General features: G+C 42.4%; 1 long non-coding RNA gene across 1 annotated transcript in view; it reads right to left on the bottom strand.

Annotated features, from left to right (window-relative positions):
* Nucleotides 1-766: 766 nt before the first annotated feature.
* LOC137848495 (uncharacterized) overlaps nt 767-13964 on the bottom strand; it is a 29200-nt gene continuing 16002 nt past the window's right edge. The window contains exon 5 of the long non-coding RNA XR_011091390.1: nt 767-3097. This is a non-coding gene — a long non-coding RNA (uncharacterized lncRNA). The remainder of the gene's footprint in view (nt 3098-13964) is intronic.

The raw sequence follows: 13964 nt of genomic DNA on the forward strand, positions 1-13964 counted from the left end.
ACTCTGACAACCATCATTTCAAAAGTGACACAAAACAAGATGACTGCTGCACAGAAGAAAAAGGAGAAGACCCCCTCTGAGCAGCAGTAAATGCTAGGGTTAGTCCTGTAGGAGAATACTGCAGTGACAAATCAACTTGTGTAATCGGGAAAACTTGATGAGATTGATGGCAGTTGAAAATCCAATATAACCTGTTACTTTTCAGGTCACACTCCCAAAAAGGAAACATATATTTCTAAATGGTAATTCTGCGTGATGTTTGTGGTAGAGGCACCTGTAAGTGTTCATACGGTTTGTTTACATGATTCCCTAGAGAAAAACACATGAAAAAGAAAAAAAAAAGAAAAAAAAGAAAAAAAAAGGGGTGCACAGGAAGGAGTCTTCTGTTTACAGCCTGTTCCCTTCCCTGTGCTTTTCACCTGGCTCTCAGCCACAAGTGAGAAGTGAGATGCCTGCACTAGTCACATGAGAAGGAAGAAGCTGCAAAAGACAGTGCCAGCAAAAAGGGAAAAAGCAGACCTACCCGACCTAGGGTAGGCTCATGCCATTGTAGAAGAGGGATTTACAGACATTGCTCTATCACTGCACGGCAGATGGAGGGAACTGACCCTGGGAAAAAAAAAAAAAGAAAAAAAAAAGTAGTGAACTCTTTAAGTATCCTCAGAATTATGCTGTAAATCACACAGGACTGCATGAAGAGATCAGAGTGGTGTACCCTTCTGTTAACACTGTAGCCTGTCCTCTGGGCTCTGCTGGTAGCTACAAATAGAAGTTGGAGCCTGGAGGATCTCATCTCTCTCTGCCTGAGTCTCTGTAAGCCTTGGCAGGATCCCCGCATATCCCTATGCTGAAAAGCTCTGCTTAAAGTAGTTCACATGATGGAACTGAGGTCAGGCTGTTGTCAGGCTGGATCTGGGGTGGGTGGAGAATTTATAGCTCACATAGCACCACTCCGTGACACTCACATGTCGCTGTTTACATGAGCAGGGCAGCTGCCTCACAGCTCTGCAGTCAGCCTTTCCTCTGCTCCCCTGCCCATAGGCTCCCCGTCTGCGGCTGTAGCTCAGGGAGAGGAACTAATGCAGCGGTGCCAAAAACGCTGAGCACAGCTGCTGCTTGTACACGGTGGATGAGGGTACGGAACATAAAGCTTCCTCCAACCTTCAAATACCAGAAGCCATTAAAGCAACTGGAAACTTTTATCTCCGTACTTTCTAAGGCACAATGTAGAGGCATGACATTTTATATGAAAGAACCCCATTCGATCATGTTATTTTCACTGCCTGCTTTTTCTACCTTTACTTTCTGTTAATACAGTACTCTAGACCCTTGAAATTGAAGTCAGGACTGCTTTTATTGGACATGCTTTTTAACCCAGTGTCATCCATTCTTTTGCACTCAAAAGAATTTACTTGGTACCGGACAAGCAAGTGAACAACTTTTAGAGAGCACGATGACACCTCAGCAGAAGGAAATTAGCAGAAGATGTGGGCTCACAGGAAGGTAAGGACACCATGACCTCCCATGCAGCACAGCATGAGACCTTGGCACAGGAAACAGGCTGGGATCTCAGTATGAGAGTAAACTAATCGGACGGGTGCTTGGGCTCTTTCACACAGGAGCATGGCACTAGTATGGAAATACGAATTGGTTGGCTGTACATCCACCCAAACGCTTACCAGCATTTCAGCACACTCCTGATCTTGCATGCTGAAGTGCAGGGATGAATGCTGGCTATCAAAGCTTTGGGGAAAGTCAGATGGATACAGCATCAGAGTTAACCATCACCTTCTTGGTCGTGAAAGGAATCCCACTGAGAGAGGAGATTGTTTTCACCCAGAAGACAAAAAACCTGAGCACTTCCTCCTCCTTTTATAGAAATCTTCTATTTTCACTTGACATTCAGCAAAGCAGGGTTTCACCAGATGAAATCCTTTCTGACTCGCAACTGTTGAGCTGCCATTTCACCAATTGCCTTACGCCATAAGCAAATACATCTTGTTATCAGGAGAGATCTCATGACATCTCCACAACTGTTCCAGCTATTGAGTGGCATATCAAATCTACTGAATGAAGTGAATGAAGTATTGACCTTTCATGGAAAAACTGTTTACTTCAGGAGCCTTATATCTTCATTCTGACTACAGAATCAGTCCTACAAGTATGTCAAACACATCCCAGGAGACTACAAGTACATGTTATTACCTACAGTTAGCAATAAAAGAATCAGCAACAGAAACAGCAAACACAAAGAATCTCCTCCCCAGTCAGTCCTCTCTGTTTGACATCACACCTATTTCAACAGATGGTTATTTCGAGTTCCATGAAATGAAAATATTTTTGAAAAGACAACACACCGCTGGTTTATTTGTTCCATTGGGAGATATCCATGCTGTACAATGGCTCTCCATACATAGCTTCAAAGCTACCAAAGTTTCAACGCTTCAAAGCTGAATTTATGTTCTATGGCAAGAGGTGGCATGAGGTAAGATGATAATTCTGGAAACTGAAAGCTTTCACTTCTCCTCAGGCTACAGTGGACCTCACTGCCTGGAACTTCTGGTAGTGAATCTGTCAAATTGTGTAACCACAAATTGGAGAGAAAATCACACTGTCAGCAGTGAGAAAATGATACTGTCTGGCTGGCTATTGAGTCACGGACATTAGACCTCAGGAGGAAAGCTGTCTGATATTAGCAGACTGAAACTTAAGGGGAAGCATACCTTCCTCACCAGGCAAAATTTGATTCTTAAATAAATTTGCTGACAGCTCTTGAGAGTCATCTGCCTTGAAGGCATTCTGGAGAAATCACTGGACAGAAGGAAATCAGAAGATCCAGAACTCCTCTGTTCACTTTTCACTCAACAATCAATCAATCAACAGATGGATTTCTTTATCTCAGGATTCACTTCTGCTGTTTATATTATCCCAATAGATATGACTGGTTACTTTGACATAGTTGTGACATTGACACCTCTTGCAAATTTCTTCCCTTATTTTATGTTATGTTTCTATGCATATAGGTTTGCAGTTCAGCATTGTGCAGCTATCCAGAAGCAATTCTGTTCTGAACTTCTTCCAGTCCAGATGGACAAACCTGCAAAAAGAATGCAAAATGATTTTCTTGAAGTTTTAGAGCAAGCCAGTAGCAGAAGCAGTGCCAAGCCTCCAATATTTGGTATGGTCTTTCACAGGTTAATGAGATGAAAGGAGTTTTCTTTCAGAGCATGTTCCTAGCACAGAGACTATGCTTTTAGAATTTAGAAGTATATTCTTAAACTTGAACTTGCTCCTAGGGCTGCAAATCTCCCATGGTCTCCTGCCTGAATAAAAGTGCCCCTAACTGTTAAACCAACTCTGATCCAAACTTCTGCTGCATGAGACCTCTCCTCTTTCCTTTGCTGCAGAGCAAGGATCATTGGCTCTGTCCAGATTTGCTGCACAGATGTTTCTTATCTGTTTGTAACTAAAAGAACTCTCCCCTGTGTTCTAACATGGAAAATGTAAAGGCACAACACCACAGCAACAACCTTCGTGGGCAGAAAACAAAAAGAGGTGAAGTGGAAGGGGAAGTGCTTTACCACAGTGGTGCTAAAGGTTTGAACAGCAGCATAGACCCTCCTGACCTCGTTTGATCTTGCCAGACCACCTGCACTTTCCCTCCAGAAGACATACTGGGCAGAAGGCTCAGGTTCTGGGGCCTTATGGAAGTACACCTGAGAAAGCAACCAATGCCTGCTACAGTCAGCGGGAGCTCCTCCATCCACTTCAAGGAGCTTTGTGGGAGGGTTAACACAAATAAAAACGTCTGCTGTGCTCCTCCTAGCACCAGGACAGAAACCCACATGCTGCCCTCTCCTAAAGCCCTAGTCTGAGAGAGCTGGGACTGGTTTAGCCTGGAAAAGAGAAGGCACAAGGGGGTTTTATCAACGTATAGAAATACCTGAAGGGAGAGTGCAAAGAGGACAGAGCCATGTTATTTTCAGTGGTGCCCGCTGCCAGGACAAGGGGCAATGGGCACAAACTGGGATACAGGAGGTCCCCTCTGAACACCAGGAAGCACCTCTCTACTGTGCAGGTGCCTGAGTTGCCCAGAGAGGTGGTGGAGTCTTCCTCCTTGGGGATATTCAAAAGCCATCTGGATGTGGTCCTGGGGACCCTGCTCTAGGTGTCCCTGCTTGAGCAGTGGGGTTTTACCAGATGACCTCCAGAGGTCATCTGGAGAAAGGCAGTGATTGTTATTACCAGCTCTGTCCTCCGGAGCAGCTGGAGACACAGCTCTTAGTTCTTAACCTCAGTCACTCCTCTGGATGGTGTTTGGAAAATAGGGATGACAATGTAATCCCTAACTCTTTCTGGTTCCTCATCTGCTAAGAAAAACGTAGACCTTACTGCCAGACAAAACTTAGGGACTGTTAGTCCAGGAAGGTGTCATGAGGACAACGGGCATTGATCTGTGCTTGAGCAGTCAAGAGGCTGGGAGACAGATAGATAAACCTTGCAATAGCAGACAGAGTTCTCCCATTCAGTCCTGGAGATACAAGATCTGTCTTTTTAGGGAAAGGCACTCAGATTTCAACCCACCTCTCTTATTTCACCAGCTTCTTTAGCTGCAAAAATGACAGAAGTAAACCAGAAGCTGATTCTTTCCCCAAAGTCCACACAAGGGGTCTTGTGCCTTCCAGGTTCACCAAAAATAAATAATATTAAAAGAAATAGAAAAGAAAAGAAAAGAAAAGAAAAGAAAAGAAAAGAAAAGAAAAGAAAAGAAAAGAAAAGAAAAGAAAAGAAAAGAAAAGAAAAGAAAAGAAAAGAAAAGAAAAGAAAAGAAAAGAAAAGAAAAGAAAAGAAAAGAAAAGAAAAGAAAAGAAAAGAAAAGAAAAGAAAAGAAAAGAAAAGAAAAGAAAAGAAAAGAAAAGAAATAAAATAAAATAAAATAAAATAAAATAAACAACAAGCATTTTCCATTTTCACAGGCTGTGTTTCAAAGACACAAGCAGTTCTTGAACAGCTCACTCCCACTAGTGGCCAGTGAAGGCCAGGCTCTCTCAAGTGCATAGTGCTATTTCCAGCATGTTTTTCTACATGTATTCAGTTGTACTCCTTTGACCTGAAAAGTAACGTGCTTTTTTGTTTGTTTGTTTTTCTTGCAACAGTCTCCAAAATGTGATTATCCAAGTACGTTGTGAATAGCTACCATCAAGCAAACTCTCGATCTCAGTCTGCAGATATGCCTCTAAGACAGAATATGACTCCATCCTCTTCATGCTATTCAGGAGAAGTTGCCATATACCATAAGTGGTTCACATCCTGCAGGAACAGATTGTTCAGGCAATCTGTGCAAGGGATTCAGGGAGTTGTTTGCAGAGCTGGAAACACAGCTCTTGCCATTCCTGGTCCAGTACCTTAACTAACCTCTTTATCTAGGATCATGACAGTGACAGCAGAGGAGGAGGAATAGAAATCACTCTTTCCAACAACTTTGATTTCTCATTAAAAATGATAAATTTGTATGTGCAATAGAAACTTAATAGTTTTCACACTCAGTAGATGACCAAAGTTAACCACTGAATGCTGAAACGTAGTATATTTAAATAACTCATCTGTTATTTAAATGACCCAAAGTCATTTGTTATTTACAGTAAAAATAAAATAAAATGAAACATATGTGAATTTAATTTATGTTCAGGGTTTAATCAACCCTTTAAAATTTGCCAAGAGCATTTTAAATAAGATCTATTTTTGTAAATCAGAGATTTTGACTAGAGTCTTTTTTTTTTTTTTTTTAATGACTGGGGAAATAATTCTTTCTCATGGCTTCAGAAAATCTAGACAAGAATTGGTCTAAATTGATCTTCAAAGTGTTCCTGAAACATCTTCAGAAGCTGCTAAGCATCTCTCAGTTCATTTCAGGAAGCTGCCATGGTAATCAACACAACAAAAAGGGTAATGAAATTACCAGATCAAAATGGGCATTTCATCATTTTATGCAAAATGAACAAATTAGAGGAAGAACGGTCCCTGAATGCCTCCTTTATCCCAAGCAATGAGCCACTACAAACTGCTGTTTGCTGCTATCATCCACACAGAGACCTCTGCTCCCACCATTTCTCTCCAGACTTGGAAACATACCATACTGTGCAGCTTACTTGTTCCCTGTCAAACAGTTCTCTGGTGCTTGCACGCCCAGTTGTCTTTCTCCCTTGTTCTGCTCATTTCTCCCAACTTTAAGTCACATGCAATAAGCTACAATGAGTTCAGGTGTCATTAAAAGAGCTCTAATAGAAGCTTCTAATGAAGGTGAAGCACATGCCTGTCTTTTAGGAAATGTTGTCCCTGGTACTATAGGAAAGCATTGAGAACACCTTTACAGGGTGCCAGGAGAGTCCTGCCACACCACAAACAACATGAGTAAAACAAACAAACAAACAAAAATTGAAGTTATAGAAAAATCCTCTGAAGCAGGGAGAAGACATGAGGCATGGAAAGCAAAGCATCTTTGGTTCCTCAACAGTTTGCTTCAGGAGGGGTTGTTTAGCATGGAAGCAGCCAGGATGTTAAAACAGACTTCCTACATTCCAAGAAAATGCAATTTTCCCTACATATGCACCAGTCTTCATGAGAAAAGAGAAAAGCTGTGGTGATCACTTTCTAAACTGTTTTTGATCCATGTAAAGGATTTAAGCTCCAGCTCCAACTAAGGACACAGACTAATCGTTTTAATGTGCTTATTAAGAGACTGCTTAAATGACATTTCCAACCAAAAGGTAGTTAGTAATCTCATTAAAATGGTGTCCTTCAAGCTATTAATAGACACTGAAGAGGCAGTGCATGTAGTTATGGAAAACCATTCAAAGCTGAGAAAATACTGCCATTTTTATTCCGTGTCAAAATTAATAAGAATTATAAAATTAGACTTGTGAATAATTCAGGTTATTCCTAATATAACTTGGTCAATTTCAGCCATCTGCAAGTAGAATGGTTTGCAGTTTAATTGGAAAACTTTCTTCTTTTTTTTTTTTCACTTTATATCTTTGCAGTGTTTTTTAACACCATCCTCTACTGAAACACAGATAAAACCTACTTTTAATATAAAAAAGTACCACATGCTCAACAACTCCACTGGCCCATGCCAAAATATAAAAATATATAAAAAGTCATTATTTGTCTTAGTGTTGATTTCACACTAGAAAATGTCTGCTTGTGGACATAAAGGAGAGGACAAGAAGGGAAGGCTCTTTTCAGTGAGGAAGCTTGGATAGTTTGGAAGCCAGGAAATGTCATTCATAGTTTCAAATCAACACCAATCATGCTGCAATGTTCTGCAGCCCAAGAGGTGTTTCACAGGATGTTCCCAGTAACTTGGATGAGTAACAGGGGCTGAAGACATGAATGGCCTAAATGTTGTAGAGGTCTTTTTGTTGTTTGTTTGTTTTGTTGTTGGTGGTGGTGGTTTGGTTTGGTTTGGTTTAGTTTGGTTTGGTTTGGTTTGGTTTGGTTTGGTTTGGTTTGGTTTGGTTTGGTTTGGTTTGGTTTGGTTTTTTCTCCTCATTAGCACTCCTGTGTTTGTGACTTAGAACTTGGGGTCTTCTACTAGTCTGGGGGCCACCAAACTCATTCAAGAATTTAGCTGGCCTCTTTTGTCTCTCAGTTAGGAGTTATACTGAGGAAGATGCATGAGGCTGGCAGCTGCTAATTAGATGGCCATTTCCCTAGCACTTCAGATTTTTTTATTTTTTTTCCCTAGTTTGGTATAAAGCTACCAAACTGTTCCCAGAATCTTTGTTCACAGAATCACATGCATCTTTGCAGACTGCATAATTGCTGGTCAGAACCAGACTATTCATCTTTCCTCAAAAGACCAAGCAATTACTCTTCCTTTAAAGAAGGGAATTCTCCAAAGTACATAGCTTCCTAGTGGTTTACACACTGACAAAAACATGTTTTCAGAGGCAGGAGCTGAACCATTCTTTCTTCTCCGCAGTCATTTCTTGTTTTCATTTTCTCAGCAAGCTTTAGCCCACTAAAACAGAGACATGAGGGGATGCACCAGTAGGCAGAGGCTCTGATTCCCTACGTAGATAATTGTTTTGTTATCTGTCTGCCTCAGCATATTTCAGGCATGGGAAAATCCAAAGTGTAAAGCTCCCATGGAATTCTTCAAAGTAAGTACCTTGGTATGGGGGTTCAAATTAGAGTCTCCATTGCCATAAAGCCAAAGTCATAACTGTAACAATTACTGTTCTGTGAGCTGGCCCATCAGCCAGCGTGGGTCTGCCAGTGTACATACATATCAACAGGAGCTGCCACCATTCCACCTGGACAGAAAATTTCATTCTTGTTTCTCAGTAAAAACACTAAATCACAGCGGCACTAAAAGGTTAAGCGTCTCTGGTTTTAGAGACCTAGAAGGAAAAGAAAGATGTGCAGCCATTTGGAAAATGAGAATCAGAACCCTAAGTGCTCTGTTAGGCTCCACAACCTCTTGTTCTCCAAGGGATTGGCAGCCTGTGTACAAATCCAGCTTGGACGTAGTACATCTGTGTAAGCAGGGAGGCTGGGAAAGAGATGGATAAGAAAAAGCTGTGAAAAGCCTCGTCTGGGATTTCCACTCAGACACCAGACACCCTTTGGCTTGGGAGCTACACTGCTCCATGCCTACGCTACTCTGCCTTCATGCTTGTGCCCGACCACGTGCTGACCCTGACCATCTACCTTGCCACTGGAGTTCAGACCTGCCCCATCTCTGGATTTGTCTGGCCAGCACAGGGTTCTTGTCTGCCTCTGGTCAGCATCACAAGACCTGCCGTGCTCTCCTCCTTCACGTACTCTGTTTCCACACCTGATCAGGGAGGTCAGCGTCCTTGCCTGTGCTGTGGCCACCCTCAGCTCCCTTGTGAATTCCTTTCCCTTGTGAAGCAGCCGCCTCATGCTGCTCTTTGGATAGCAAGAGAGAAACAACCATGCTGAAAATTTTGCATTTGCACCTGATTTATGGATTGTTTCAGTCCCCTGATGAAATACAGTGACTTACAAAGCTGGAAATGTGTATCACACCCTCCTAAATTCAGTCTTCCTGGTTTTGCCAATACTTCCCCAAAGCATGCTAGTCCTACGTGATTACAATGCAGAGTATGTACTCACTTTAGAAAGGCTGAACATACATGGCAAAATGGAATACAGCTGGAAAAAAAAATACCACTTTTGTGATGTTTACAGTTGAAACTGCAACGAGGGTGTCAGTAGGCCCGTGAAACTTGTTGCTGAAGTGAAAAACACTGACATACACTTAAAAGAAGAATGGGTGAGCGTTTGCATCAGGCTTACTAAACAGAAAAAAAAAAAAAACACATCATGTTCAGGGAGTTCCCTGAGACAGAAACAGCAGGAAGCTGGTGATTACTCAAAGGAAGTGTCAATTACACCTGCCCTGTTCTTATTCTTCCCTCAGCATGTGCTTTTGTATGCACTAAGAGGCTGGCCAGTGAGAGGGGCATCTGAGGCATTCATCCAAGGCAGTGCTGGTATGCTTATGTTCTTGATATTGTTGTGCTTACAGATGTGCAACAGTAAAATTTGAATTAGCCCACAGAGAGTAGACACATCTAGCACAATTAACATAGCTACAGTTAATAAAATAAAATAAATTTTTTTTTTTTCTTTACTAAACCAGTGTTCCAACTGAAAAATTGTGACCATTTCTAACAGCTTGAAGACATGCATCAGCAGATGGCAAACAGAGCTGAGCAACTGTGATCAAAGTGCTTGTCTTTCAGCTTCACCATGAGGATGATAAACCGTGTAAGTGAGAGCAAGGTATTAGTCATGGTTAAATTGCATAAATTGTTACGGGACTACCCCATTGAGTCTCCTAGGAGGAAAGAAATCCCTATTAAACTGAAAAAACTGTAAAATTAGTAACTGCTGCTGGAAAGCAGGATAACTGTCTGACGCTGGCTGTCTTTCACACTGAACAGGCCACAACAGGCCTGATACAGTGCTGAGTCTCCTAAAGTCACTGCTCCCTGCTGTCTGTGCATCCAATAAACACCTGGATTTAATAGCAACATGCAGCTTCAAAGGAATAAGAACAACCAGCCTTAAACTGACAGGTAATATCCCATTTCCATGCATTTACCTCCGTTTCTAATGCATGCCACACGCACCAGTTTGTGGGGTAGTGTGGAGATCATATAAATATTTGTAAAGTCATGGATTCATCATGCTGCTCCTTAGCAGCAAAGAATTATGTCAGGTCACACACTTGGAGCTCCTGTGCCACCAAGAAGCTGACCCTGGACAAGGTGCCAGGTGCTGAATGAGTGACAGGACCCAGTAGAGGTCCTGCAAAGCCATCACCGCAGCCTCCCTGCACAGCACCAAAACTGATCAGCACATGGAGAGCCAGCGTTCCCTTCTGCCATCCTTTTGCCAGCAGCCTGATTTCTTCATCCCACATGCTTGAGACCCTGGATAGGGTCTCCCTTGGAAGGCAATGGCCATATGCCAGGAGGAACTGCAGGCCAGAGAAGACCATAAATCTGCCTTACCCAGAAATAAAAGGTGACTACAGCACAGCCATAACGTCACCAGCAGCAAAGCTCATCCCTCATCCTGTGCCTATTGCCCCAGAAACACACGTAGCATGCCTCAGAGCTGCACTTCCTATGATTGAAATGCCTGCTGCTGGCATTTCTCAAGACCTGGTGGGTCTCCAACTGCCCAGGACAGGAGAGACAGGTTTAATGGGTGGCTTTCTGTTTGAGCTTGCTGTGGTGGAGGAGCACAAGGGTTTGCCATCAGCACTCAGCCCAGATAAATACTCTTATGCAACATTTCTATTTCTGGCCCTGCTTCAAGGTCACTCAAAAGTCAAGCTGAGAAACAGATCTTGTGATGGCATCTCTTTTCCCTACCCCCTCCCAAAATCTACGCTCCCCAAAATCTGTTCTGCTTTGCTAACTACAGATGATATCAGAAAGCACAAGCACCCAGCCTAGCTTTGGCTGGCAGTGTGATTTCAACTGCAGTGAGATGCCATGAGGATTAGCTCCCAGGAGGAAGCAGGCACAAAGCAGCTACCTAGACAAAGCAAGATTAAATGATTCAAAGTAAGTAGTGAGACTACAAAGCGTAATTTAAAGGCCTAGGAGTTTAATACTTGATATTGTATAGGATTCCCAACAGAGACTCTGTCTGCTATGGTACCAGCATAAACACCCTCAAAAAGCAAGCACGTGGATGCATGAAATCACACTAGCAACTTCTATGGCACTAAGGATAAACAAAACAAAATGAACAAAAAAAATGTCTACAGTATTTCTGAGCTGCAGGACTAATAAATAACTCTTGCTGCATGTTGCATAAGGCTGTATAGAGGTCCTCTCTGCTGCAGACTCAGGTGCTCCCACTGCGTCACGGGGAATGGCTCTCTGATGGGTGGCTCTTGTTTAGTTACGGTGCAGATGTATTTGCACACAGAGGTGCAGAGAAGCAATTTCCATACAGAAAACAGTAGCACTGAAACTCAGATAGCTGAACAAATTCACTTTCCAAATATATCTTTTCAGAAAGCGGCATGTGTGTGTCTGTTTGTGCATGCATGTGGCTATACATACACAAAGACACACTCAACTGAAAAGCTTTGGCAGCTACAAATATGGCAGGTAGCTGGACAGATGCTCAGCTGACTTACCAGCACATACCCTTGAGGTAAATTTTCAAAGGAAAGATGTTTTCTTGCCTCCTCCCAATCCCAAACTGCTTATGGAAAAAGCAGACAAGAACGGCTCACTCAGAGCTGTTCAGCTTGAAACTACTCCTTCCACAGCATTGTCCCTGCTTGAGTATCTTTTTTCACTGCCTCACTTTTCACTTCCCTCAGTGTACCCCAAAACTCTCCTGCAAAGCAGTCTGCTGCCCCGTGAAGCACAATTACCGCTTATGCACTGAAGGAAGAGATGTCAGTTGGTGCCCCCACCTTGTGCAATCCTTGCACGGTCAAGACGGGGTGAGTTGAGTGCACCATGACCCTTGCTTCCTACACTCCCCTGTTTTTTTCCCGCGTGTGTTGCTCACTGCTCAGTTGTACACAGTTCACAGATGTCAATGCAGTGCTGCTTGTTCTGCATCAGCTGGGGCAGGGGTGAGAGCAGCTGAGACCAGGCAGGGCTCTTTCTGCAGCTCAGCAAGGCCTGACAGCAAATGACTTACAAAACAGCTGTTTTAATAAGACAGAATAAAAACAGGAATAGAAATAGCGAGCAAACCTTATGTCCTTTCAGATGTTGAGAACCCCGCATTCATGCAGCATTGGGCAGACCCTGATGGGTTTTCACACAGCAAACTGTGAAGATCCCATCTGTGGGGAGAAATTTTTTTCTTTCTGATCATTTGAGATATACTATTTTCTTTAGATTTTTTTTTTTTTTTTAGAGAAAACATCTCTATTTATAAAGAATTTTTACATGACAGCTTCTTGTTGCTCTTGTAGGTAAAGGCAAGGACATGTGGGTGTCCTAATTGCTGGTACCAAGTAGGAGCTGCCTGCAGGCTCCTCTGTCGCAAGGAGCTGGCTGAGTTTATTTGTGTGGATCACTAGCTCCAAGATGTACAACAGTCTTCCAATCAGTATCGATACATCTCACCCCTTGATCCACATAGTGTTTACATTTCTCAAAGGTATTATAAATTACAGATTATATTAGCAAGCTGTTCAGCTAATAGAAAGTTTCCTGACAGGTTGCAAACACAGCCTGGCACACTCGTGCTAGCATATGGGCTGTTCAGACCCTAACTGCAAAGCCCAGTATGCATGGCCTATTCACGATCACTAATTCCTCAGATAAGATGTCTTCTGCAAGGCTCTTAATACACCATTAACCCTTGAGACCAACTCCACAGGTTCACCTGGCTGTCTTTTGACTCCCGATACACAACTGATGTTGCCACAATCAAATTACATTACATTCACATTCCTTTTTCTATTCAAGCCTACCTGTTCAATATCAAATACACTCAGTGCTCATATTTTCTATTAAAGAATTAAATTGCTGTGTCTCTTTTTTATTAGGGATATCCTCATTATTGCTTTCCACAGAAACATAAAGCTCACTCCATTGTTCTGCTTCAAAACTCCTAAAAGAATCTTGATTTCTAATCTCAGGTGAAGGCAAGACCATTTTCCAAGTCTCTTTTCTCTAGATAGGATATTAGAATCCAAGATACTCTTTGTGATTTATCTATCTATCCATTCATCCATCTATCCATCCATCTATCTATCTATCTATCTATCTATCTATCTATCTATCTATCTAATCCTCAGCATTTTGGAAGGCCCTTAATGATGGGTGAAGGTCAGACATCTAATCTTCTCACTGCCTAAGACAGCTATATTCCACACAGTGAGGAGCCCTCTGAGTGTTTCCAGATGAGAGAAAAGCTTCCACATTGCATACTGTCAGTGAATTAGTATTTTATACCCACTTCAGACAAGTGTGGTCAACAGTAAAACACAGAACAGAGACATAAATGCAGGCGTCTCAAAAGGCTTTGGGATCATACTATAGGGAGTACCTGAAGGTCTAGTGTCACCACATAAAACCTGGAAATTCCTCAGCAGACTCGCCAAAACAGATCTCAGAACCCTTTGTTTTCTGGTGAAACAGAAAGTTTGTCTTCTGGTCAGGTCCGCAATGGGCCACCACTGCTGTTGGTGGGTTTCTACTATGCTAATTCCTTCAGTGACACCTTTCTACCAGAACTTCGTCTAGGCTGAGCTCTTAAAAACCTATCTTCTTCAAGTAGACCCTCCCCTTAGGAAGATAGGACTCAAAACAAAATGCCTTTTCCTCCCTTGTCCACCAAACAACTCACCAAAGACCCATGGCAAACAAATCAAGGCAGGGATTTTAACTCATTCTTAGGCAAAATCCTGTACAATCATGTCCTTGGTGACAGCTGGG

Source organism: Anas acuta, chromosome Z, assembly GCF_963932015.1.
Source record: "Anas acuta chromosome Z, bAnaAcu1.1, whole genome shotgun sequence".
Lineage (NCBI taxonomy): Eukaryota > Metazoa > Chordata > Aves > Anseriformes > Anatidae > Anas > Anas acuta.